Here is a 26,990-nt window from a genome sequence, read left to right on the forward strand (position 1 = left end):
GAGAGAGAGAGAGGGGGGGGCAACACTGGAGAGTGAGAGTGAGAGAGGGGGGCAACACTGGAGAGTGAGAGAGAGGGGGGGGCAACACTGGAGAGTGAGAGTGAGAGAGAGGGGGGGGGGGCAACACTGGAGAGTCAGAGAGAGAGAGAGAGAGAGAGAGAGAGAGGGGGGGGCAACACTGGAGAGTAAGAGAGAGAGGGGCAGCAACATTGGAGAGTGAGAGAGAGAGAGAGAGAGAGAGAGAGGGGGGGGGCAACACTGGAGAGTGAGAGAGTGAGAGAGAGGGGGGGCAACACTGGAGAGTCAGAGAGAGAGGGGCAGCAACATTGGAGAGTGTGAGAGAGAGAGGGGGGGGGGGGCAACACTGGAGAGTGTGAGAGAGAGAGGGGGGGGCAACACTGGAGAGTGTGAGAGAGAGAGGGGGGGGGCAACACTGGAGATTGTGAGAGAGAGAGAGGGGGGGGCAACACTGGAGAGTGTGAGAGAGAGAGAGAGAGGGGGGGGGGCAACACTGGAGAGTGTGAGAGAGAGAGAGGGGGGGCAACACTGGAGAGTGTGAGAGAGAGAGGGGGGGGCAACACTGGAGAGTGTGAGAGAGAGAGAGGGGGGGCAACACTGGAGTGTGAGAGTGAGAGAGAGAGGGGGGGGCAACATTGGAGAGTGAGAGTGAGAGAGAGAGGGGCAGCAACATTGGAGAGTCAGAGAGAGAGAGAGAGAGGGGGGGCAACACTGGAGAGTCAGAGAGAGAGAGAGAGAGTCAGAGAGAGAGAGAGAGAGCGAGAGAGGGATCAAAGCAAAAGGAAGAGACAGAGGAGGAGAGAGGAGGAGAGAGGAGGATGAGAGACAGCAGCTCTGCAGCTCCCCGCCTCCCTCTGCAACGGCTGTTGGCTCCACTCTCTCTGAGAGCCCGTTATCTTCCCTCTGCGTGAGTCATGGAAGTGATTTAGGTGAGTGGAGTGGCGGGGGGGGACACACGCAACAGATCTGCGCCGTGGCCAGGTAAGACTCCGTGTTGCTTCTTTCCCTGTGTAAATCTCCGCCGCCCTCTTTCCCCACCCCACCCCACCGCCGCGAGGAGGAGCAAACAACTTCTGCAGAGTTTGCGTCTTGTCACTCCCGCGTCCTCCTCATCTCTGGCCTCAGACGGAGGACGGGTTGTGCTCGGGCGGGGGGCTGTGTACGGTAGAGTGCAGTACGGTCGGAAGCTGCATTTGCTGTCTCCGTGTTGACAGGCGGCTCAGAGGGGGGGGGGGAGGCTGTGGGCTGGAAGAGGATGAGAGGGAGACGAGGCAAAAAATCTCTGCTCGAGGGACCAGCGATAATGATCCGATCTGCATGAGAGAAAAGACATAATCCAGCACCAGTAAGCCCTGGCTGCTTGTCAGATTTAATGCTGCATTTTTTTTCTTCTGTTTGTGTGTGTGTGTGTGTGTGTGTGTGTTTGTTTGCAGTTCTTTTTTTAAGGTTGCAAAAATGATGAAATGTATTTTTTCCCCGGTGTATCAGGATCCTCGGGCAGCTGCATCTTCGCCTGGTCACTGGCCACCACGCCGCTGCTTGCCTGAGGCGAGCGGTCCTGGTTTTATTCTTTTTCTTTTTTTTTTTTACAAGTGCAGGTGATGACAGATTGAGTGACGGGCTGAGCCTCTATTCTTTTGGTCATGACTCAGCTCGTGACACGATGTGGGAATAACCTGCCCGGGGTGAGAGTGATTTACCTGCTGCTCCCCATCAGCCTCAATGTGTTTGTGTGGGGTTTGACCTGTAATGGCACCTACTGGCATTATACGTTATTTCCAAGAGGACACTGTCAAACTTGCACGCTGTCGGCTGACACGTCCAGGTGTAATATGGCAGCTGTTATTAATGTTCGCTCTCCTCGTGACCCCCATCGACACTACTACTACTGGCGGAGGTGCTGGCCAAGAATTAATGGACCCCTTAAAATTTGAAATTACATTTATTGCGAGTCGGATTTACCGTCGGCAAGGACCTCCATCACTATCCATAAAGGACAACCGCTGAGGATATTTTTATCTTTGTTGGCTGGCCCGCGATATATACACGGCCCTCGACAAAGGCCTCGATTGAATGTACAAAATATTGGGGTGGTCTTTGTGACATTGATCTTCGCCGCCCTCTCCACCTGCCTGTTGTCTCACAGCTCAGAGATCCCTTCCGTTGATCTGTCTCCCTCTCTTTTTCCTGCTTCTCCTCTGTTGTGATTGGAATAGATTTAACTTTAGGGAGTCGAGTGAAGGAAAACGGCTTTCGCCCGGACCGACCTCGTCCGCGTTCCTCTCGGAAAAGGGGGCAACGTGCCTGTGACGTGGGTTTCACGTTCGACACAACGACTCCTCAGAAATACCCGAATCGCCGTCTTTTTAAACGCGAGACGGCGTGGTAAAGTTTCAGCAGTGCAGCCGGGCGAAATAGCTCACGCTCGATAAACAGGCCGCAGCACTGTGAGGTGGGAAGCAATCGGGGACGGTTAACAGATGTAGCAGCGAGTGCAAAGTCAGGTAGACATTTTGTCAATGTCCAAATCACTGAGAGAAAACAAAACTAAACTGGGGGAGGGGGTGATTTTGTGGGGGGTGCTTACAAAGTTCTGAGAGTGAAGCAAAAGAAGCCACACTACCAATTTGAATTCCCTTGTGGGGGCCAAGGATCCTTTGTTTTGCGCATCTTAAATTTCAAAACCGTGGATTGTTTCTGCGATCAGTTCAGTCAGTGTGCTACGTTTCAAGATAGACTTTGAGCTTTTCCTAAGTGAAGATGATGAAAATGAACGTGGATGTAAAAATCACAAAATGTTCATGCCGAACATATCTGCCAAACACACTTATATCTATATATTATTGTCGTTTCTCCTACGATATCCAGCTGTGGCAGCATAAGAGTAATTAGCATTTATTCATATTTTGGGGGAATTTCAGTACCCCTTATTTGTGAGCTGATATATGATTGACATTTTCATGGTTGTCTTTAGGCACTATAGGTCAGGGACGGGTTGGCTGTGAGATTCAAGTACATTGCGTTTTGGATCATCGGCAACATCACGGATGTGTGTGTGTGTTTGTGTGTGTGTGTGTGTGATCGCTGGGCGGGGTCAGAAGTTGGTGCTGTGCTGCATCTGTGTAACCACACCCAACTGTGACATCACAGTGTGCTGACACGCCCTCGAGTGCCTTGAAGAAACATGTTGCCAGTGATCACAGTCCAGACACGCTACGTTTCCTTCCAAACAGAAATACGAATATGAACATACTTATACGGAGACGGGGTTGCAGATCGATTTCTTATCAAATGTGTTGTTTGTAAACTGTTAGAACTGTTACAGTTAAAAGTTAATATCAACAATTGTACAACCATGATATAATCATCCTGGTTAGTATAAACCAACATGCACATTCACCTCAGTTGTCTGCATAACTCCATTTAAATATGTTTTAATTTAACCCCACAAATATCTGTGGACACGTGAACAGTAGCGAGTGTCTTACATTTATTTATTAATCCATATTATTTTTGACCTTCAGTCGTCTGTCCCCCCCCCCCCCCTTCCGTTTTTTTCCCTTCGACAAGTGAAATAAGTGTGAATAATACAGAAGGTGGGTGGACTGCCTACTTTTGAACAAGCAAGAAAAGTCTGCGTGGCCATCTGCTCGTTGTGCAGAATTGTATTTTTAATCGCGGCTGTAGCCTCTCTCTCTCCCTCCTGCGGTGAAGCGTCTTGTATGAAGAGGGAATCGGAACACGCATCGCCACATATCGGTGGCAGCAGATCCGTGGCTGCGGTGCCATAAGCAGATGACGCATTTGACGAATTAATCTGCGGTCGGTCGCAGGTGTCTCTGTCTCACACTTGTTGTACAGAGCGACTTGATATCTCCTGTTTTATTTTAGAGCCTTTCTATGTTTGTGGTCTTGAATTTTTAGACCAAACTAAATCCAATAAATATTCAGGTTATAAGATTTTTCTTTATCATGTTATAATACAATATGTATGAAACATGGGTCATCTATCTATCTATCTATCCATCCATCCATTCATTATCTATCTTTCTATCTATCTATCTATCTATCCATCCATCCATCTATCCATCTATCTATCTATCTATCATCCATCCATCCTTCCATTATCTATCTATCTATCTATCTATCCATCCATCCATCCATCCATTCATTATCTATCTTTCTATCTATCTATCTATCCATCCATCCATCTATCTATCTATCTATCATCCATCCATCCTTCCATTATCTATCCATCCATCCATCCTTCCATTATCTATCTATCTATCCATCCATCCATCCATCCTTCCATTATCTATCTATCTATCTATCCATCCATCCATCCATCCATCCATCCATCTATCTATCTATCTATCTATCTATCTATCTATCTATCTATCTATCTATCTATCTATCTATCTATCTATCTATCTATCTATCTATCTATCTATCTATCTATCTATCTATCTATCTATCTATCTATCTATCCATCCATCCATCCATCCTTCCATTATCTATCTATCTATCTATCCATCCATCTATCTATCTATCTATCTATCTATCTATCTATCTATCTATCTATCTATCTATCTATCTATCTATCTATCTATCTATCTATCTATCTATCTACATGTGCTGATAAGGCTGGTGTGCAATGAAGAGCTGTAATCAGATAAAGACCAAATATTAGAAATTGGGAAAAAATTTAATAAAAATAAAAATACATATTTCATTTAAGAAGTAAAATGCAAAATGTGCGTATTGCCTGGTGTTTAGTTGTGTTGTGCAGCTTTTCAATGAATACATGTACATATATAGTGAGTCACACTTTACAACAGCCTTTCGTGCACACACATGAAAATATAGAAATGTGCATATTTTCGGATGACAGCAAGTAGCTCAACTTTGGAAGTGGAGAGAGCGCTGCTGTGGAGATGGTCGATAATGAGCCTGTTTTATTTATTTTATTCCTGTCTAAACACAGATGTAGGAAAAGGAACACTTTCACTGGAGGGTGCTCTGTTTGTGAGGAGCTGATGCTGGAGTCTGCTGAACACGCAGTCCTCTGTCTCTCATTGGCCAGGCGGTTCATTAGGAGATGAGTGGGTGAAAATGCATTACAGTCCTTTGAATTATTAAAACAACCGCATCACCGTTTATCATTTCCTTTTCTCAGGCTGTCTCACTTCACGATTAGAGACGTCCATGCCAATCGACGGAGCGAAGAGAGGAAACCTCACGAGCAACCTTCGACGTGACGGCATCAGCAGGCAGGTAAGAGTTTCAGATTGCCAAAGTGTGTCGGACAAATCAAAACATTTCAGGAATTCTATTATGCCGTTGGAGTTTGCTTATTTTTCCTTTAAAGACTTTAGGTCTGTTTTTAGTTACCTTAGTTAGTAAATACTGCTTTTTCTCTTACCTTCATTTGGGTCCTGCTCCTTTAAACCCATGACCTAACTATACTATTTAACTATAATAAAAGAATATACTTTATTGATTTTAATTAATAGTACCTATTCTAATGTAAAATATCAGATATATATATCGAATACAATATTTAAGTGCTCCTACAGCTGCTGGGCTGACTTGCTGCCTTTTTTTTGTGCGGGGGGGGGGGGGGTCACGACCCCCAGCCCCCCCCCCCCCCGCACATTTTAAATATTGCCACCGGAACAACAGTCGCGCCGCCTGTCTTGTCTGTACTTGTCTGTCATGATTTCACCCAAATCCAACACTTCTCGGGTGAGTTATGCATCGTGATAACTGTGAGAGAGGAGGAGCAGAGATTCATTTTTGATGTGATTAATAGAACCTTTGCCTGTTGGACTGTTTGCTAAACTTTTAGTACGCATGCTTTTAAAAGCACTTTGCTCATGCATACTGTATCACTTCCTTTTGCAAAAGGATGGTTACGGAGAACCAAGCACCGGTACAGGCCTTCTCAGCGTTAGTCGGTAAACTAGACAGATCACTTATGTGTAGTTCATGAAAGTAATAATTCAGAGGAGCGCTACTCTTCCAAATTTTTCTTTGAAAAAGTTGATCAATGACACTTTCACTGCGACAAGAGGGCTCTCACATGACAGACTGCCGAACACAAAATGTGTTTAGAGACCTCTGAAGTCCTACAAGAGTGCTTCAGGGTCTGATCTCGCCAGAAGGAGGAGAGCATTAATATTCAGACGATGGTAGGAAAGAAATTACACTCTTGGATATTTAGACGCTGCTACTCGTCAGTCTGCGATGTTGAGCTCTTACCCTATTTTGTTAAGTCCTACCTCACTCCCTGTGGAGCGAACATGTGGCAGGTTGAGATAGGCGTGCGTGGACAACCGCCCGCTGTGGCGCTTGGCTGTTCCAATCGACGCTGTGCATAATACTAAAGGCAAACACGACCTGCAGTTGTTCTGCGTTCGGGGTCCAGTCACTGCGGGTGGATGAACTGGTCTGTTCGCCTTGTTGTGGTGGATATCAAGGGGCGCGACCATGAAGAAACCTGATACGGCTCTGAAGAGAAGATCAAACAAAGCACACGACATGATGTTTCCCCCAAAACGTCACTTGTCAAATGACAAGACGTTGCCCTTTAATTTAAAAGTGTCTCAGAAGGGAGCTTTACTTTTGACGAAATGTTGCCTCGTGATTGCAAAAAAATTGAAATCCGCACTCACGCTGGGCTCAGACCGATTCGTCGGTTCACCTGATTTAAAATCCTGAGGATTACCTCAGAACTTTCCTGAGCAGAAGCAGCGAGGGAGGCGGCTGGAGCGGCAGGCGGTGGAGCCAGCGACGCTCGTCTGCCGCTCCACATTATAGAGCTTTTCAAGTGGCGACCGCCTGACAAGCTACTGTACGAGTGCGGTGGACAGCGGCGTCTCCACAACCAATTCCCTCCAATCAGATAAAAAGCAGAATTGCAGAATGCTCCTACAGCTGCTGGGCTTGTATTTATTTATCATTGTACTTAGACCAAACTTCACTCTTTATCTATTATCTGTTTTTCATCGCTGCAGAGCATCATTACTCACTAACTCACGCACGCACCGCATGCGCACACACACTGACTCACTCACACGCACGCACACACACACACACAAAACACACTCACTCACTCACACACACACACACACACGCTCACACACGCACACATGCTCACACACACTCACTCACTCACACACAAACACACACACACATACACATATACACACACACACACGCACTCACACACACACACACACTCACTCACACACACGCACACATGCTCACACACTCACTCACACACACATACACACACACACACACACACACACACACACACACACTCACACACTCACACACACTATGTACATATCTATGTACATTCCAATATTCCAATACTTGGTCATCCTTATGAAAATGATAGCAATAAACGCGTGGCAGCCCCCCATCGTCCCCCTGTTCAACATTCAGCCGCACAAGAAGGGCTCCGTCGCAAAGTATGAGTCAAGATGACGCAGCGACGGTATATGCTCAAACGCACAACAGCAGCCACGGCTTACAAAAAAACCCCAGCCCACACACAGTGTGGTTCCTGCACAGAGAAAAAGCGCCACGCTCCCCTCTCCTCTTCTTCTCCCCTACCCTTGACTCCCGTGTAATCGGAGACACGCACCGCTCGCTCTCTCCAAGCCTGTCCACAACAAGACGTGTGTCAGAGCTGCTCAGAGGGTGACGGCGCAAAAAACGTGACCTCGGACACACGCGACAGGACATTGGCACGCCCGGAAGCTTGAATATTAAAGCATATGGCTGTGATTTTGAACCCTCCGATAGGCAAAGAATCCCATGAAAAGCACGGAAAAAGGAGAGAAGGTATCTCGTGAACAAACATTGAAGACAACAGTGAAAAATGCTCATAGAACCAGCATTTAGTCACTTTTGAAATTGTTCTTTATTTCCTGTGATAGTGTAATTGTAATTAAAGCACTACATTTCGGATGTATTACAGTGGCAAACTCTGATGTGTCTTGTCGGTAGTTGCATTCGGTGTTCAAGCCTCTGTGTGAATTCTTCTTTCAAAGTGCAGGGTGACGGTGAAAGGGAGAAGACAAAAAAATGACTCCTGCGTCTGTTGTCTCCCCTCGCAGATGAGCTTTTTGGAAAAAAATTTGATTTCCACTTGTGTTCTCAGAACTTCGTTTTGAACTTCGTTTGATCTGCCGCCGACTCACCTTCGAGGGCTCAGACGAGGAAGGCCCGCGGCGGTCCCGCACGGCTCAATTATCGCTCAGACTGATGATAGCGGCCCGGTGAGAGGGGAGGCCGTGGAAGAGAAGAGGAACTTAGCGGGAGACAGAGAGGGCAGGATTAATGCAGATTGCCTGATATTACCTGGCCTCTGATCAAAAAAGTGCCGTGTTGGCAGGCGGAGCACATAATCCCCCTCGATTTCTCTAGTTGCTGCCAAAAACCGCCGGCGCCGTGTAGCTCGATGGGCGTGGAGAGACACCGCTGGCAGCCTGCTCCCGACGGAAAACACGCGCTCGACTGTAAATACAGATGTGAAGGCACGAAGCGGTTTCTGTCAAAGGAAAACCAAATTGGACGGAGAGAAGTGATTGAAAGACATTTTTGATCATTTTGTAGCATTACGATTTGTTCAATAGGATTGTGTCACAAATGAGTTTCGCATTTTAAATAAGACTTCACAAAGGTGGTATATCAAGTTATTTATCAATCCTTTGACATGTTTTGATTAAAAAAATAAAATAAATCTAAAAAAAATTGCTAATTATTTTTATATATACATATATATATGCGTCTGAAAAGAGCTGATGTATGTAGTGTATGCGCAGAGGAACATACTCGTGAACAATCAGTGTTTCCCTTTTATAGTCTAGAGGACACGTAAACCTTGTTGAGGCGTGGGACGGAGATCACTCCAGTTTCTCACTCAGTTTCCCGAAACGGGGCCAATCACAAGGCCTCGACAACACTCAACACATCCTGACCTCAGGATCGGAAGCTCACTTACTGTGCCATCAAACGTGTGCTAATGTCTGCTGTTAAAAAAAATACATGACTACTCACTTTCAATTCCTATTGAATTTTTTTTTTGCATAATTGTCTGCTGCTGGTAAAGATTAAGTCAATAGTAATAAGGTCAATAAAACCTGAGAGAGAGAGAGTATTGTTTCCAACCCTCCCTCTCAGTTTTCTGCGTTATGACAGATTAAAATAGGTTCGAACTATCTGCGAGGTTGCTTCTTTTTCCATGGTCCATTCCGGCAAATTTTACGTCCCAGCCCATAACAAAGTATTTAAATTTTAAACCAATTCTTTGTTTAATTTCATTGTTGATTATTTAGTATACCTGCACTGCAAATGCGTTGCATTTTTGTTGTTGTTGAGCAAAAGGCCTTTAGCAAAGATGTGATGTTGCTAAGCTGCTTAACATACACAAAAAGCTGTGATTTGGGTTTGCACTTGACCGCACTAATCTGGTCCCGAACGAAATCTCCTTATAACATTTCTGATATTATCAACAAAAAAAAAAAGGAAAAAAAAAAGGATTCAGTTATTATGTCGTCAAAGCTGATGTCTCTGATGTTTGGATATGTCCGTCATCACCGCTGTACTGTGTTCCTCCTCCTGACTGGAGAGAGATATCAAATTGTGATATATGAGGAGATCAGATATGGGAAGAGGTGAACCAAGTGTCGGCGTCTAATGATTCAAATATCCTCTTTCACCTCTGTCGGCAAAAGTAATTACGACAAAGTCGTGCGAGGCTCGGGGAGGGCGAGTGAAGGAGTGCCAACATAAGAGGAACGCATCATACATCTCACTGCGGCCGAGATAATCAGAAAAACCGAACACAAGTCACTGTCGTGCACAATTCTTGACAGTCATCTACTTTAGAGTCAGAATTAAGGATGCATTAGAGCCTTCTGCTTCACTGTTGGGGCAGGGTACAGCACAGGCAGCGACCATTCAACAACACTAACTAATGGGATATTGGTTATATCTGGAAAAGCTTTTTTGTTATAATGGAGGAAAGTAGACCATTGTTGCAATCTTTTTATTGATTATTTTTATGAAATCACAAAAATACCGAGCTCCTAATGTAGGCATACAAACACTATTACTGTCAATTGATGGAAAATATTGTCCAAATGGTACATGGCTGTGGAAGAAAAATAATAATTTAGACATTAACGCATTCCATCACAATATACTAATACCTCTGCCAATTGTAGTACTAGTCAGCAGTGGAAAAAGTATTCAGATATTGGTAATTAAATGTGACCTACCTTTGCTCCATTTTTGCTCGACATTACACACATATACACAGACGGACGGAGCCTCCTCTTTTGAAGCTGTACATTACCAGACCCTCATTCATAGTCGCCATGTTTGTTGCTGTCAGAAACTGCTGACTCCGCGATGCCCTCTAGTGGATTCTTTTGTTTAACGACCGGCGACGGTTAGATCGTTTGAAACAGACGTAGCGCTTTTCGTACATGAAGGCAGCATAAATGAGCCTTGAAGGTGCAAGGAGCAATTTTGGAGAAAGATTGTTTGTTATTGGGTATGGGAGCACGATTTGCATTCAGCCACACAGAACCAACAGCTAGCGAACCATGAGGAGTTATTCGCTGAATTTTACAAAAGGTGTACAGGATTGAAATTGCTCCCTGCCCCTTTAACACTACCTAGTACAGATTTAAAAACATGAAATATGTGTTTCCTTGAATTGTATTCTTCTTTCTGGTCATTATGTTCACGAAACAACTCAGACGTCAAAAATGTGGTGTCCCCACGACGTCGAACCAATTTAACGGCGATATAATCATACTTTAACAGGGTCTTATGATCAGAAATAGTCTGTTAAATAGAAGTAGAAGTACTAATGCAGCACTGCCACAGTGCAAACACTTCTACATTTAGCGTTTCTGAGGCTCCCACAGCTCAGAGGTTACGACAAGAACATGAAGCACATATAACATTTCTGAGAAATAGCCTTTAAACTTGTGCAGTTATCAGCAAAATGCACGACCGTCAGCTAAAGAATTCGTGTCCTCCGGTTATGTGAAGGTGTTGCACTCAATTCCTTATATACAGTAATAAATCCCCATCCCCCCACTAAACGTAATGTAATGTAATAGTCACATTGGACCAACATGAATGTAAATGAATGATCAGCAGTGATACAACTGTTCAAAATGAGCGATAAGCAAATGAAACCACTTAGCGATTCAGTAATCACATAGTGTGCCATTTGGCACCAGAAGGCCAATCAAATGGGAGATTGTCAGACCTCAGTTCATATCAGCGGCCCGGTGAACCATGAAGAGCACGCCAGTGAAAATTCCCAGTACATGCTCTGTGCTGCGCTGGTGATGGCGATTCAGGTCAGGGATTGGTTCACCAATTAGCGGGGATATGCTCCCCTTCTTTGACACATACCGAAGCCCCTCAGTGATTGGATCGGATGGGCGTTTGACATTCAGAGCTCGGTCCTACCCTTCCCTTTCGCAAATCCCCGGGAGGATTTCATCACAGACCGTCTGCCTGCTATACTGAGCTCTCAAATTCAGTTTTTCCTCCTTTCCATTTCTGCCCCTGCGGTTGCACCGTGCCGTAGGAGTGTCGATCCGGTCCAGGTCCGACTATTGTTATGCTCCAGTGTCGTCATCCTCCTATCGTCAGTCGGAATACTGAGCAGGATCACATGGGCGTGATCTCCCATGCGCCGTTGGTGTTTGCGATGCAGGCGCAGTGCAGCGGATGCTGGCGGTGGTGGGATGCGTTTCCAGCAGTGGTGAATTTTACAGATAGGCGAAGAACAAAGTACTTTGTGCTGCACGTCTTTCCTCTGCTGAGAGTCGCTCTCCTGCCGCTTGCTGCCAGGACATCTCCACCTCTCTGCGCTCGTCCCTGACTTAAGAAGTGTCAGGATTACTCCTTCCTGAGAGTAAACACATCAAATGTGCAGTGTAGAGGAAAAAATATCTGGATAAGAATCACTACAATGGTTTTCTGGAAAATATTTAGCAATAACTGATATCTACGAGGGTGTATTGGGGCCTTTGTTGAAAAAAAAATAAATGGAGCCGGGGGAGTGGGGGTAATATTCAGAGAAAAAATCACAGAATTTCTTGGATTAATGAGGTAAATTTACGAGGAGCTACAAACCCCTCAGGATCACCACAGACGTCCAGATGCTTATGATAATTCTGGGCTAAAATCACAAATATTTCCTAATTGCTAAATCCGATTGCAAAGTATAATTTGATCCTGAAGCGATGTAGTTCCTCCCCCCCCCCCATCATTTTTCTTTTTTCATACAATGGCCCCAATACGCCGTCAGGTGAAAGTGCAAATACACTGTCTCACACCTCTCGAACTCACTGCAGGACCCCACACCTCGATAAACAGAGAGAAAAAGACATTGGAAAAACAAGCAGAAGAGAATTTAAAGACGCGGTTATGTCACATGGCTCACTTTGAATATGTAAATTGAATTAAGACATCCGCGAAGGCGTTCCACGTCAAACGTTGACCGAGGTGAATGAGCGGGACCACTTACACCTTTCTGAGATGATAAATCTCAGTGTCACTTGCTCGCTTACCTGCTCCCGCTTCCTCCTGAAGCTCAGGAAGAAGAAACTCGATAATGTGCAAGTTCAGTTTCCACTCACATCCGCGCATGTGTATAAAATTGGCTGCCAGTGTCATATTATGATATCTTATACTTACAAGTGATATTATTGTCCTAGTATAAATGTTGCATTACTATTCAAGCAGCATTGTCATCATGTTTTGTTTGTAAAATTTGAACAGTGATAAGTAAACATCACTGGCGACGGAGGCTACGACTCAGGGGTTTGGCCTTGTGGTTAGTGCGTCCGTCTCCCATGCCCGAGGCTCAAGAATCAACAACAAACAATCTTGCTCCAAAATTGCTTAGTTCCCCTTTAAGCATTATTTATGCTGCCTTTACATTCAGAGATATTATCTGTTCCAAATGATATAACCGTCACCGGTTATCCACTAGAGGGCATCGCAGAGATCAAGAGTTTCTGACAACTACAAACATGGCGGCTGTGAATGAGGGTCTGATAATGTACAAAAGTACGTAATGGATTAAAAAGGTGTTTTCAGCCTCGGTTTGCTAACCGCTCATTCACTTAGATCGGTCGCGAACGAGATAGTAACTTCACATTCACTGTCTCAGCTGTCTCCAAACCATCGCTCGATGGGTCCAGGGATATCTACAAATCCCAGTCGAGTGAGACACGGCTCCTTTTAAAACTCTCACACCTCTCGGAGGTTGTTTTGATTCTAACAGCTGCTTGAATTGTACAGCAGCAGACCTAATGCACCTCATTCAATGACCACCTTTTAACATGTCACAGTGGAACAAGCTCAGGTGTGAATAACAAAATTTGTATCGGCTGAATTCCGGGTATTGTGCACGTTTGTGTGAAAACGTCGGCTCACCTGTCGCTTTTGTTCGTACAGCAGGCATAACAGCTAGAATTATTACAGAGCCACTTTGTGAGTCAGACTTAATTGACTGCCGAGTTTGTTCAACACTTCGTCCTGTGCAGTTTTAATGCGGTGAGGTCTCCTGTCGGGAGTGAAACGTAAACAAACTGCACAGTTTCCGAAGGACTTATCACAGCAGTGGACATGGTTTCATCTGCCAGCTTTAGCTGACATTGCATAATATGAAGCATGTTCTACTTACACCCGACGCGGACAACAGGTTTGTTGGAACAAACTGGGTCCTCCAAAGGTGGGGACGTCTTTTGCAGTTTCCCGACAGAACCTTTTTATTCTCACGGACGGCGGCAACACAGCAAGGCTGCGAGTTGTTTTTTTTTCTTACCAGCACAGCTTTTCCTGCCGGCCCCTTTCTTTGTACAACCGGAATGTGTAGGAGAAGAAAAAAAATCTCCCAATGGAGTTTAAAGAGACTATAATGGGAATTGTTCTTTAAAATCACTGTTCTTTCGCCAGATGTGTTGGTTGAGCATCCAGTTGTCTTCATGCCAAGGTCCCAGGAAAACAAAACTGAGAGAGAGAAAATAGTTGACATGTAACTGTATACAGCGTTTTAAGACCACGACCAGAAGAGTGGTGCCATGGCCACCGTGGTTGCCTCACCGCAAGAAGGTTTACACGCACGCGCTTTGCTCTTAAGCTGCATGGGGGCAAAATCTGAGTTTTAAGTCGTCCAGAAGTTCCTGAAGTCTGAGCCCAGCTTCACAAAGCAGGGGCCGGTGTAAGACTGAGGGCTGTCTTCACAAAAGCGGTATTCACAGAGTTTATGGTGAATTCCTGAGAGAGGAGAGGGAGGGAGAGAGAGAGAGAGAGAGAGAGCAAGTGACAGAGTCAGTGGGGCAAAAAAGCTCTGCACACAGCTCTACAATGGAGCAACAGCACGGAAAAGTTGGAGATCTTTTGGAACACAAAAGATGCATATTTCAAAATCTGTTGTACAAAGGGAAATAGCAGAGGAATGCTGACCAACAACAGGATTCACAACCTATCCAAACCCCGTGGGAAGCAGTGGAGTCCAGAGTGCAGTGTATGGGTCTCTTCTGCTCATTGTTGTGTTTTAAATGTTCTCTCTACTCGAAGTAGTGAAGTTAAGATATGAATGCTGCTTTTCTCAGTGTTTGTTAAAAAAACCCGAAATTGTGGGGTATCTCATTCTGACAACGTACTCATGCTCCTGTCGATGCCCGCGGTAGGTGGAGGGGTCAGATCAAATGGTGAAAAATTAAAAGTTTTGTCCAGCAGCGCACAGACACAAAATGCTGGTCCCTACCGCCGCAGGGGTCCGGGGTTCACATTCTGGCGTGGGCAACTTGTAGTGTCTGTGGGCGGGGAAGCCAGTGTGGAATTGCTTCATTGTTGCTGTGCAAGCGTCTTCCACTGGTCTGTTGGGTGTCTGAATGAACGTGGGCGCGGTCTGGGGAGGGATTTCTCTGATAGCATGAATCTCAGTGCTGTCACTGAAGATGTTACATTACATCACATTACATTCGTTCTTTGTCCAAAGCGACTTGCAATAAGTGCATTCAACCGCAAAGGTGTTACCCAAAAAGTGCAAGAATCATGCGAGTAAATGTACACTTTTCTTCTGTTTTAGTGATTTAGGAAGTAAGGTGCAGTCTGAAACAGGTGAGTTCAGTCTGCGACGGAATAATTGAAGGGTTTCTGCTGTCAGACGGGATTCGGATGAGCGGTGGCGGCCAGCCCATCGCAGTGAGGGACTAGCAAGCCATTTGTCAGTAGCGGAGCGGAGTGGACGGGCTGGGGTGTAAAGGTTTGACCATGGTCTGGATGTAGGAACTACGAAGGGCATGAGCCAGGTATTCATAGGTCCACTCTAACATCCAACATGGGTCCCATGGCGAGGTCCTAATGACTGATTCCAGGTAGGATGTGTTTTTGAGGTGTACAAAAAGTCCATTAGTGTGCATTGATTTTTAGGCCATATATTGGTTACTCCTTTGTCGGTGGAGCATCATGCTGCTGCCAGTGTTGCTCTTCTCACTCACTGTTTTAGATCAGATCCATATTGGGTTGTTTGTTGTTTTTGTTACGCTGAAGACTAATCGGTGGTATCGGGCCCGGTCCTAGGGATGGGCTCTGACTGCCCCACCAAACTTATCTGTTTCATTCTGAAATCAAAATATGACTTAAGAGTATTTTATTTTGTCCTAGTTGATCTGGCCAATCACAAACATGTCACGAATTGAAATAATAAAAGTACTTCTTTACTTCCTTATATAGCCTATGTTAGGATTTATGGATTATTATGACCACGCGGCTCTTTGGCTGCAACTGTGCGGCTCGTGACGTTCTACTGGTGTTGCCTTTTTTTGTGTGTCCACACAACACATAGGTTGTAAGGATAAGAATGTTGGTGATAATCATTCATATCCATACAACCTATGTGTTTATGATTAAATTCTTCACTATGGCACACAATTGTTTACAAAAGCATAAAGTTCTTGAAAGATCTAATCTCCGAAATTGCTGTCAATAGTTCACCAGATTGATAGATTTAACTTTGAAATGTACACAACTCTCTTCACGGGGGAGCATGCCCCCGGACCCCCCCTACAGGGCACCCAACATAGTTTGTCTGCATGTTGTAGACTTTTGCGGATGGAACTACGGCACTGCTGTTGGGACACTCAACACAGAAGCAGTTGGTGCCCCTTCAACATCTCTTAATGCGCCCCCCCCCCACCCCACCCCACCCCGAGTGGTATCAAATTCTTGCCTTCCCAGACAGTCAGAAAAGTGAAGGTTGGCCTTGAATGCAGTACAGGTAGACAAGTTTCCTTGAACCATAAAGGTGTCAGCTCTGAGCTCCCAATTGGAAGTGAAAAACACCATCTATCATGAACTCTGAAAAAGGGGTCTGAGATTTGATCATTTAACCTTCTACACGGACGGAGAGGTTCCGACAAATGTGGTAGCCGAATAAAACGAGGGGACACGAGGAGAGTATTGACTCCAGGAACAGAATTAGAATTGATCCGTTCGGCAGAGGGAAGATGGTTTACACTTCCTGCAGTGAATTGTTATGCTTGTTGAAGGAGTAAACCTCTGGCAGAGTCGGCCTCTCATTATTCTTGCATGCGGTGCTGGAAATGAGAATGACTTCAGATGGCCAAAAAAAATAAAAAATTCTTAATTGATGAGGCCGAGGTTGGTGTGGAGGTCCTTCTCCGGTGACACATTCTCCTTCTCATCAAAACAGCTTGCCGGTAAAGAAAAACATTCCTGATGCGAGCTGCTGCTGCTGCCGCTCTCAGCCATGAAAGGAATTCATCAAACAATTCTATTTTTTCTCCAGCACATCCACATCTCCATTTTAAACGCTGATAAATAGAGACGGGGCACTGTCCTTGGCTCATAGTTTCAAGAACACAAACAAACAAAAAATCCCACCCAGAAAAACAAATAAATAAATAATAGTAATAGTAATAATAAACTTCTGGCTGACAGAAAGCGTAATAAATTGCACAAATTAAAATGTTCTCTCTGAATCGGTTGGTGCCATGGTAGTGTTCAGTAATACATTCCAGATAATTAAATACCAGTTTCATAATGCTGCCTTATCAATTAATTGCTCATGTTTTACATTACCCCACAATTCATTTGAAAAATGGAGCTAAGTGGTGAAGATTAGAACCCTTCATCCAGTGCCCCTTGTATGTTATGTGATCTCTTCACGCTCTCAGTGAATGGAGTCGCGTTGTTTTTGTCTTTTGAGGATCATCGTGGAAAGTCTGAGAGTTTGTCATTTTAGCCTCGTGGATAAAAAAAGGATTTTCCTTTTTCGTCCTTAGGTTTACGTCTAACTTTGCTTGTGTTGAATCCAGGTAAATCAGATTTTGTCCGGTCCAATGCGATCTAATCCAATACAATCCAATCTCATCTAATCCAATCCGTTGCAATCCACTCAATTTCCATTTCCACACTCACTTTCAATCAAAACAGATAAGAAGTCTTTATGTGGCATTTTTACATAGTGTAAATGCTCATTTTGTCATATTTATGACTATACTATGATATCAGTAAGGGTAATAATAATTTACAACAGCTCTTCTTGCTAGTTCCAATAGAAACTGTTTCATGTTTCATGTCAGTATGATGAGACGGTTTCGTGATGACACAATGAAAAAAAACCCTCTTGTTGATCAACGTAGACATATTTTCCACGGGGAGACCAGAAGATGCCAATTAATAGAGAAACTTGGTTTTATAGAGGACAGTTTTAAACCAACTGTGCATGGAAGTTAAATCGTAACTGTGGGAAATTTTAATTTGAGGTCGTCCTACTTACTTATGAGTTTATTCCATCTGCTGAGGAAGACACTGAGATTTGTCTTAAAGCTCCATCAAAAGCTTTTAAGAGGACCTTAAGTTAAAAACAACAGCGGTGGACGTGTTTTTTCCAGCACTGAAAGATAAACTTCTCAAACACAACAAGACAGGAGAAAACAGGACAGCCCGAACAGACATGCAGCAAGTCAGAGCCTGGAAGTGCTGCCGGCTTGAGTAACAGTGACGCACTACTCATCAACTGACGGTTATTTACATCATACTGAGATATTACTGAAAAACACAAGAGTGGGTTGCGCTCTTGACAAAGCGGAGCGGTGCTGAAACAGGACACCTTCCAAGAACCAGTCAGGCTCTCGCTTACCTGATTGATGAGCATTCTGGGAAAAAAATGCAAACCCCCAGTGATCACCAGGGGATGTATTAGCATCACGTTCGTCTTATAGAAGCAGCTTCAATTGTACACTCTTGGCAGGAAGCTGAGGCATGACGGTTTCGCCGCTCTGCACTCTACATTCACAACATGGGCTTTCGGGCCTGGGTTCCAAAATTACTGCTCCTGTCGTATTTTTTTTTTTGGAACAGCGTTAATGTCTCTGCTTGGATGTAATAAATATCTGATTTCAACATGAGCTGCCAGCAACGCCTGAGTGTGTTCAGAGGGTATAGGAAAAGCCGCCATGCCTTCGCTGCTGACAAATTTACACCCAAATTGGTGATAACCAAATTTATGACCACTATCTCAAGTACAAGCCGGATGAATGGAGCGTAGAGGAAAGGACATGAACTATGAAATGCAGACAGCATTTTGAGGACAAATTGTATGAAAACTACGGTGAATTGGACAGCGTTTAGCTCTGCCGTTAAAATGTGAGTGAAGAAATGACAGACAGAGAAATGATCGAACAATACGGGGAAGCGGCGATCATTTTAGCCCTCTGTTGTGACATTTGTGAAATGAATCAATAGACTCAATGTGTTAGAGTTACCAATCTATCCATCAGGAATGTGTGCTTGCATGTATCTGTCCAACGCGGCGTGTTGCCCGATGAAGCCTGTCTGCATTTGTACCCCCCGCTGCGCCGACGCTGTGGTCTTATTGAAATAAGGAAAGAGACTGCATTATTCTGAACTGCACAATTTTTCTCTTCTCTGTCTCTGTTTATTTTGCCAACAGTTTTACACAAGTGAAAATAAGCAGGTTTTCCTTAGAAAATTTTAAGCAATCGTTCATGACAGGGTATACGCTCATTATATCACAGTTAAGGCGGTCGCCGAACAACGGCCCCTTAACTGTGATATAATGAGCGTATATCACGGCCTGAGGGGAGCTAGTGCTTTCATAAAAAGGTTACAAGTATGGCGAAATCAAAGTAATAAGACACTATCCACACAATTGGATTTTTTTATTTAGTCCAAAAAACATTTTTTTAACGAAGACAAAAAAGTAGTCCGTCATGGCTGCTTTGTGCACGGTGCACGGCAGTTGCTATGCAACACACTGTTGCGTTCCTCAGAAAGAAGGCTACGAGACGGTAGCTGGGTCCGCCGGCAATTTAGGTTCGCAGGCTACTGTGGGCCGTAGCCCACGGCAAAACTACCACCATTCAACCTCGCCGCGTGCTTTGAGCTCTCGTAAGCTTCCTCGACTTCACTCCGTCGCTACTCACGTCTACTTACGCCGTTACTTCCTCAGCAACAGAGTGATACGGACCTGTGCAAACTGATTCAACGTCATAGCCTTGGTATACGCTCATTATACCACGGCTATGAACCAATCAGATCGCTTGATTTGAGCTACCCGTTTTATAATCTTCTTTAATCAACCTTAACATAATCAGGTAATCAACCTCCATTTCCACTGGAGGAGGATCAGGTCCTCTTGGGTAGTAACCTTAAAACACACATGTGCATCGGGACGTGCATTGCCCATGGGTTGGTCTGACTGAGGATTTTGCCCCTGTTACACCGACTGAGGATTCACTAGTGTTAATTTCCTAAATGAAAACTATGATTAAATATGTTTGTTGAGGGTCGTTTTTTCCATGACCAAGACAAGATGATGATAAGACGAAACTGACCATTTAATCTAACCATAACTATTTAAACACACAATGTTGTTGGTGAAAGAAGCAATATATTGTTGAAGAAAAACCTGTTAATTTTGTTGAAAAAAAGAGGAGTGATCAAAGGTAATATAAGGTATAGGACGATGGGTCCAGGTGGTCTGTGTTGAGGGCACAGCTGAGGCCGGTTACTGTTTCATTATAACATTAAATTATTAAAGTCGTGATGGGTCTGTGCTGGAAGACGTTCGGTTGTTCTCCTTTTGCTGTCCCAGGTGAAGGAGTTTAAGTATCTCGGGGTCTTGTTCAGGCATGAGGGGAAAATGGAGCGGGATATGGACAGGTGGATTGGGGCCGCGTCAGCAGGAATGCATGCATTGTATCAGGCCATATACCGGTCAATATACGACCCGACAGTCACCTATGCGCAAGAGCTCTGGATAGTGACTGAAAGAACGAGATTGTGAATTCAAGCAGCAGAAATAAGCTTTCTGCGTAGGGTGGCTGGGCTCAGCCTTAGGGATTGGATGAGGAGGGAGCTTGAAGTAGAACAGCAGCTCCTTTGGGTCGAAAGGGGTCAGTTGAGGTGGTCCGAGCATCTTGTCAGGATGCCGCCTAGGCGCCTTCCTTTGGAGGTTTACTGGGCACGTCCGAATGGGAGGAGACCTAGACGTAGACCCAGAAGTCCCTGGAGGAACTACATATCCCATCTGGCCTGGGATGACCCCCCTAACCCCCAGGAGGAGCTGGAAAGCGTGACCTGGGAGAGGGATGTCTGGAACACCCTGGTTTGCCAGCTGCCTCCGTGACCCGATCTCAGACAAGCTGAAGGAAATGGACGGATGGACGGGTGAAAGTTATTATAAATGCACAGCTTCTGAATACACACTGCGTGCATTTCGTCGGGGATGGAGCACGTCCATACTTTCACTGTATTTAAACAGCATCTAAAGCCTGCTTTATAATCAAAGCAGGCATGGGAATCTCACGTTCTACAATCCTGGCCCTTAAATAATTTAGTGCTTTAACCCACTTGTGCAACGCATTATATCCAATAGACATGATGGGCCAGAGCTTTGAAAAGAAGAGCCAAGTTGTAACAAATGGGAATCATCCCTATCCGGACAAAGTTGTAAAAAGAAAAACTCCTACCGCTCCGTTACATCTAAAGTCCTGTTTGTTCCGCGTGAAGCTTCACACACGCATCTCTCTTCGTCGTCATGCTGAATTTCCCTCTGAGACACTGGAACACCAATGTTAATTGGGGCGTGCTCAGCTGTAGTGTGAATCGAGCTTCGCTTCCCTCAATTATACGTCTGAATCCTCATCTCTTGGAAAAAGGAAAAAAGCGACTGAATGAGTTTAAGAGCGGAGCCTTGTGTGCTCTGACACCTCCTCCTCCTCCTCCTCCCCATCTCTCTCTGCAGAGCTGTGGGATGACTTTACAGTGAGCAGTGTCATTTCAGAATGTCAAAGATTCGGGGCATCTTTCCACTGCACGTCGCCATGGAGACCAACATCGTCTCACCCATATTTCACTGCCTCTCTTAATCTCTCTATTTCCCCTATATCTACCTTTGAAATTAGGGGGCAATGAAACTGTGCCCCTTTCACTGCTTTCTGCCTCGACATGGATTGCCCCCGTTCTGTAGAGCTGATAGAAAGTGATGGGCTTTGAGAATACTTTTCTGCATTTCCCTCTCAGGCAGTTTCATTTCAGATGCAAAATCTGAGTTCCCCCCGCCGGTAGATAGCACATATTTTGCATTGATACAGCGCATGGTGTCCTGCATCTGGAGTGACAAATAGCAGGCGCCACACCTTGGGGCATTGTTGACTTCTCGCAAGAGTGCTGTTTGTTATTGAAAATGTGTTTCAGACCAGCCTGACACTTTCCAGTGCCCCCGTGGTGCTCTCTCGCTGATATGAATTTATTATTGGAAAATCCTTGGTGATATCATATCCATCCGCTCCCCTCTTGCACGTGAAATGTAATAACAGGAGAATTGATTACATGTGGACAATACAGCGGCACTCAGAGAATGTGTTTACTGTGGTCTTCTTCCTCGTCTAAATGCCAAGAACCAGCTCTCGACAGACGCTCCGCTGCCCGATGAATGATTAATGAGTCGGAGTGCTTCCATAACTGGCCGCACAAACAAAATTTCCACCCAGGTCAGTCGTTTGGCAGTGTATAGGGCAATGCAGGGGACTTATGTTCACAGACTTAAGTATAAAAGTAGAGCGTTACTGGTTTAAATCCTCAGTGTAATGCCTGGTACTTAGTCACGAAATCATTGCCGAACTCACGCTGCCTCGCTCCTGCTTCTCTACTTAACTGCTCAACGTCGCCACCATTTTGGGTCCAAAATTCTAGCTCAGCCCTGAACACTTTTAATTACAAAAATAGACAAACTGCCCCTGAACTGTCAGTCACGAGCTAGTAACCAATGTATACACATTATTATGCACCATCCAAAACTGTCCAGGTCTGCCTCTGAGTTGCAGGTGCAAAATGAGTCGAGAAAGGATGAAATTATTTATTAGTTTAATTTCTTGCATTGCAAGTGGTGATCAGTGTTGGCCAAATAATGGGGTGGGGGGGTTGTCATGTACTGTTAACACCTTGGGGGTTGGGGGGCCTTGCCCAGCGATTTCTCTAGACAAATCTTTAAAAAATATCATTGTGTGAATCGGTTAAATTTGCGGCAGCCTTCATCTCGTGGCCGCGTTCGTGGACAGAGGGTGAAATGTTTTTCCTGTCACCGCCTCACAAGCGTGATGAATTTGTGACCTCGCCAACAGCTGCTTTAGACTTTGTCCTCCATGTTTTTTTTCTGGCAGAATGACTGTCCTCGGTCCACGGAGGTCTGCCTCATGGAGAAAGTGAAAACCATGAACACAATGTCGAATGCGACAGGTGTGGTCCAAAAGATGGGATTCACTGTTTTCTTTTCTTTTTTCTCTCTGCTCACTTTGCGTAAAAGACACAAGATCTGTGCGTTAGGAGGGCAACTTGATAAGCTCTCCAACCTCAGTGATTAATGCCGAGGTGCCCTTGGACCTGGCACCTGCCCAGCTACAGTAAGCTCAGTGAAATTGGACATGAAACTGTGTGAGATACTTCTATATGTATACTTCTATATATATAGTGTACTGAATGAGACTTGTACCATCAGGCCTTTTAGGATATACTCTACTTTTTTTGTTCTTTTTTTAATCTGTTGCCCTGTTGAGATAAAGTCACAAAAGGTCTTTAATAATGTAGGATTTCTTTTTAGTTGATGTCATTTATGTTTTGCCTTCTTTGCCATTGTCTTTCCACTCCTCTATCCTGCTGTTCTGCCTTCATTTTTGTTTCCTTCTTCTCATCCTTCTCTCCGTCCCTCCTCCTTTTTCTCCCTCCTTTCCATTTTATCTCTTTAAATCGTTACATCTGTAGATACAACATTTATATCCTTCACCTCATATCATGGCTCTTATGTCAAAGAGCCATGATATCATAAATCATAAATTCTTTACATATATAAATCATAATCAAAGATTCAACATAAAACAAAGACAGGTACCAAAAGACAAACAGACTCTTAAATACAGAATAATTAAACAAGTGAATAAATAAAATAAGCAAGTAAAGGCGTACATACAAAGAGACAAAAATTATAATTATAATAATAATTAAAAAAGAATAGGAAATTTCACCATCAAATATAATTTAATTTTTTGTCCGTTTTATTTTCATTATGATTTGGGTATTTATTTTCAACATTTCACAGTACATGTTATCGTAGCAATTATGCTACACATTTTGACAGGATCAACTTTACGTATGACCCTGGAAATACATTTTACCTCTAATGCATGAAAAGTAAAATAAAGGGTTTTCATATTTCTATGTCAAGCATCACGTACCTCTTGCAGGAAGAGAAATGATTCTAGTACCTGTCAAACACTGACTAACACTCACATGCCTGTGTCTCTAACGTGTAAACAACCTTTTACTGTCTGGCAAAGCACGCCGAGAGGAAGCCGCAGCAGTAAAACTAAATGGAGCTGTGAGCTTTCTCAGATACAGCAGAATACATCTAAACAAAAATGGAACATAAAAAAAAAACGCGCCTTCGAGAGAGGCACCCGGACCTCGCCGCTGCTCGTCCTTGAACGCACCGAGAATATGTCATGTGCTGGGGAAACAGCGACCTCGGCCAACTTTTCTTGGATAGATCAACACAGGGAGAAAATGTCATCAAAATTATCAAAAGGCAATTAGTGTTTCCAAGGCGACCCCGCTCACCATCACACCACCCAGCCCACTTGTTCTCAGCTTCTCACCCTCGCCAGTCATTTTCCACCGCTCGGCTATGATGTCACGCAAAACCTGGTGAAAGGGGGCTGACTGAGTCATCGTGCATCGCCACCGGTCCCGAACGCTGCATAATAATCAGACGAGCCGTTTGAACGGCGAAGTCGAAAATACAGAGACAATCAGTCCACGTTCTGCGTCATTCAAGAAGTAATATTTTTGCCGCCTCTTAGATAACGGAGCAGCTGAGACACCAAACAATTTCGAAACCGTGTGATTTATCTTGAAACTCTGCTCCTCCTGTGTGAAATCCACTTGTATCATTATTTTGCTGCAAGCTTAGAAACAGCTGTTTGCTTTCGCAATGGATTAAATAAGTTGTTACAAGAAATCATGTGACAATGAAAAAAGCGTTTTATAGCGTTCCGGCTAACAACTTCTACTTCTACATTTTCCAGACCAACTATGAATACCTCATCTTAATGTTGATGGCGATCGATTTCGAGTGTGTATCAGAGTTGCAGTCGGCTTCACGTCTCAACGCTCCTCGACACCGTGTGATTGTGGGACGTACCACAGGAAAGAAGCGTGACGAAATTCTTCAGTTTGTCAACCTGGACCCATGGTTGTTAACACTCGGTGGGACACCTCCACCAGGAGCATTGGAGACCAAAGTCAGGCTTCGCCGAACGTTGTGGTTCAACCCCGTGGCTACATATCAGCCCGCTGAAATGCTGCACGTAGTGACACAGACCTCACTGGCTGTCAGGAACATTGCTGGTATTAATACACATATAATTGTAGGGTAAGGCAGAGAATATGGGTGAAGAGTGTTGTGTTGTGTTGTGTTGTGCGTCAGTTCCTCCCCCACATCACAGATCACACTACGGGAGATGGGTTCCCCCGACGTGTCCAGATATTTAGCCTGCTAGATATCTGAAAGACGTCAGCGCAGCCTCGATGAGTCACTTCCATTGGGTCGTTGGTATTTCACACATAGCATTCAAGTGCCGATTTGTGAGTCGGATTTCGAGCTGATTTTCCTGCGATTTGCTGCAACTCCAGGATTTGTCGGCGAGCTTAAGGCCCTTTCCACACCAAAAGATATATTGCGAAAACCTCCCCATTTACCTCAGCAGGGGGGCCTGAAACTTCTCCGTAATGATGGATTCATTTGAAAAAGGCGCATCTAGCTGTAGAAACGCTGTAGTACCTCTTCCCGGCCTGTACGTGGCGCTGTTTTCTGCTACAGAACTCCACCAAAAAAGAAGAACAAGAGGCGGGGCATACAAATACTCGTAGAAGAAGAAGCCGAACAACAACGACAGCACGAAGATGTTGAGTGAGAAGGGAAAAGTAGACCCCTTTGTTTGGTCCGATTCTGAGTGCGAACTGCTGTTGCGACCTATGGTTCTGTGCTCCGTGGCTGTGCGTGTGTGGCGCGCAGCGGTGGCCGGAGCTCGCACTTTGCCGGTTCTACTTGCTCTGTGGTCTCAGTGAGGAATCCTCACTCTGAGCAGTAGCCGCGTGACAACTGTTTGGTTTCTCCCCTCTCCCCGGCCCTATGGAGTGACCGAGCAATAGTATATATTGCCCTAGCGACCCAAGAAGAGTCAGCATCCGATGCAGCACCGTCACAAGCCTGTAGTCCGCCATTGTTGTCGTCGGAGATGCCGCGGGCGAGGCGCGAGGGGCGAGGGGCGAGGGGCGAGATGTGGGGCGATGACATCATCGTATGCATATCTGGCGTTCACACAAACTCAAATACACAAACGCAGGGGGGGGAGATTTATCTTCTCCACCCTGGGACCTGGATTCAAAAGAGTGCGTTTTCAGACAGCGAAAACTCCGGGTGCGTCTGGACGGGAGGCGATACGTGCAAGACTTCCGCGTATTTACAACAAATTCGCATTCGTGTAGACAGGGCCTAAAATCGTGTAGTGTGAACTGGGCATAAGTGACAAATAAAGAAGTAAACTAGAAAAAAACACCTGCCTCTCAGCCTTATGTAGACTTACACCAATGACGACCAAGATTTTATTTTGACCCAGCTCACACTGTGGGACATGCGATGAATGCGTAACATGGCTTGTCATTAGACAGTGCAGGTACCAGGCCTAGAGGGCGAGGGTCAGGACTGTGAAAACTGACCCTTCACAGACTCGACTTGGGACCCTACATAACAAAACCGGCCAAGTCGTAGTTTTCACATCCCATAACAAATAAGCAAGTACCAAATAGACCTTTCATAGGCGCACGGCTCAATATTCAGTCAGCGCTCGTGTAAAATCTCAGTAATGAGTTAAAAGAACACACTTTGACGGGGAAACGTTTACATGACATGCCATTTTTATGTTCAGAGTAGAGAAACCCTGGAAGAGTTTGGATTGTGAAACAGTCCTGGGGGTCCTGTGGAGGAGAAAGGCCATCTGCCTCCACCGGAGAGAATTGGGGGAGAACAGTTGCATAGTAGTTGCTACTTGTAATTACAGAAATAACACTGACACTTATAGATGCAATGAAGCTCCTGGTTATGCCTTTGCAAAATGTTCAACATTTTATGAAAATGCCGTGCCGTGTTCCCCATGCATTTTTAATCTGGCCCTGCCCCCGTTGTCCGACAGCAGGAGGAGGGTAACCGCCGGGGCCCGGAGTCTGACGAACCAAGTGGCCCCCTCCACCTTGATGAATAAATAAACACATTGAACCGGGCAGAGATGCAGTCGGGGGCGAAACTCCCA

The 26,990-nt window shown here is 44.9% G+C and overlaps 1 protein-coding gene across 2 annotated transcripts in view; it reads left to right on the forward strand.

Moving 5' to 3' along the window:
* The first annotated feature begins 801 nt into the window (after window positions 1-801).
* Window positions 802-26,990, forward strand: part of LOC118315933 (alpha-1,3-mannosyl-glycoprotein 4-beta-N-acetylglucosaminyltransferase C-like) — a 39,725-nt gene continuing 13,536 nt past the window's right edge. Inside the window, exons 1-2 of one of the 2 annotated variants that reach the window (XM_035643627.2) lie at window positions 802-999; window positions 5,195-5,292. The gene's annotated coding sequence lies outside the window, so the exon portion shown is untranslated. The remainder of the gene's footprint in view (window positions 1,000-5,194; window positions 5,293-26,990) is intronic. The other variant, XM_035643626.2, reaches the window with a different exon arrangement.

The sequence above is a fragment of the Scophthalmus maximus genome, chromosome 7 (genome assembly GCF_022379125.1).
Source record: "Scophthalmus maximus strain ysfricsl-2021 chromosome 7, ASM2237912v1, whole genome shotgun sequence".
In the NCBI taxonomy this organism is placed as follows: Eukaryota; Metazoa; Chordata; class Actinopteri; order Pleuronectiformes; family Scophthalmidae; genus Scophthalmus; species Scophthalmus maximus.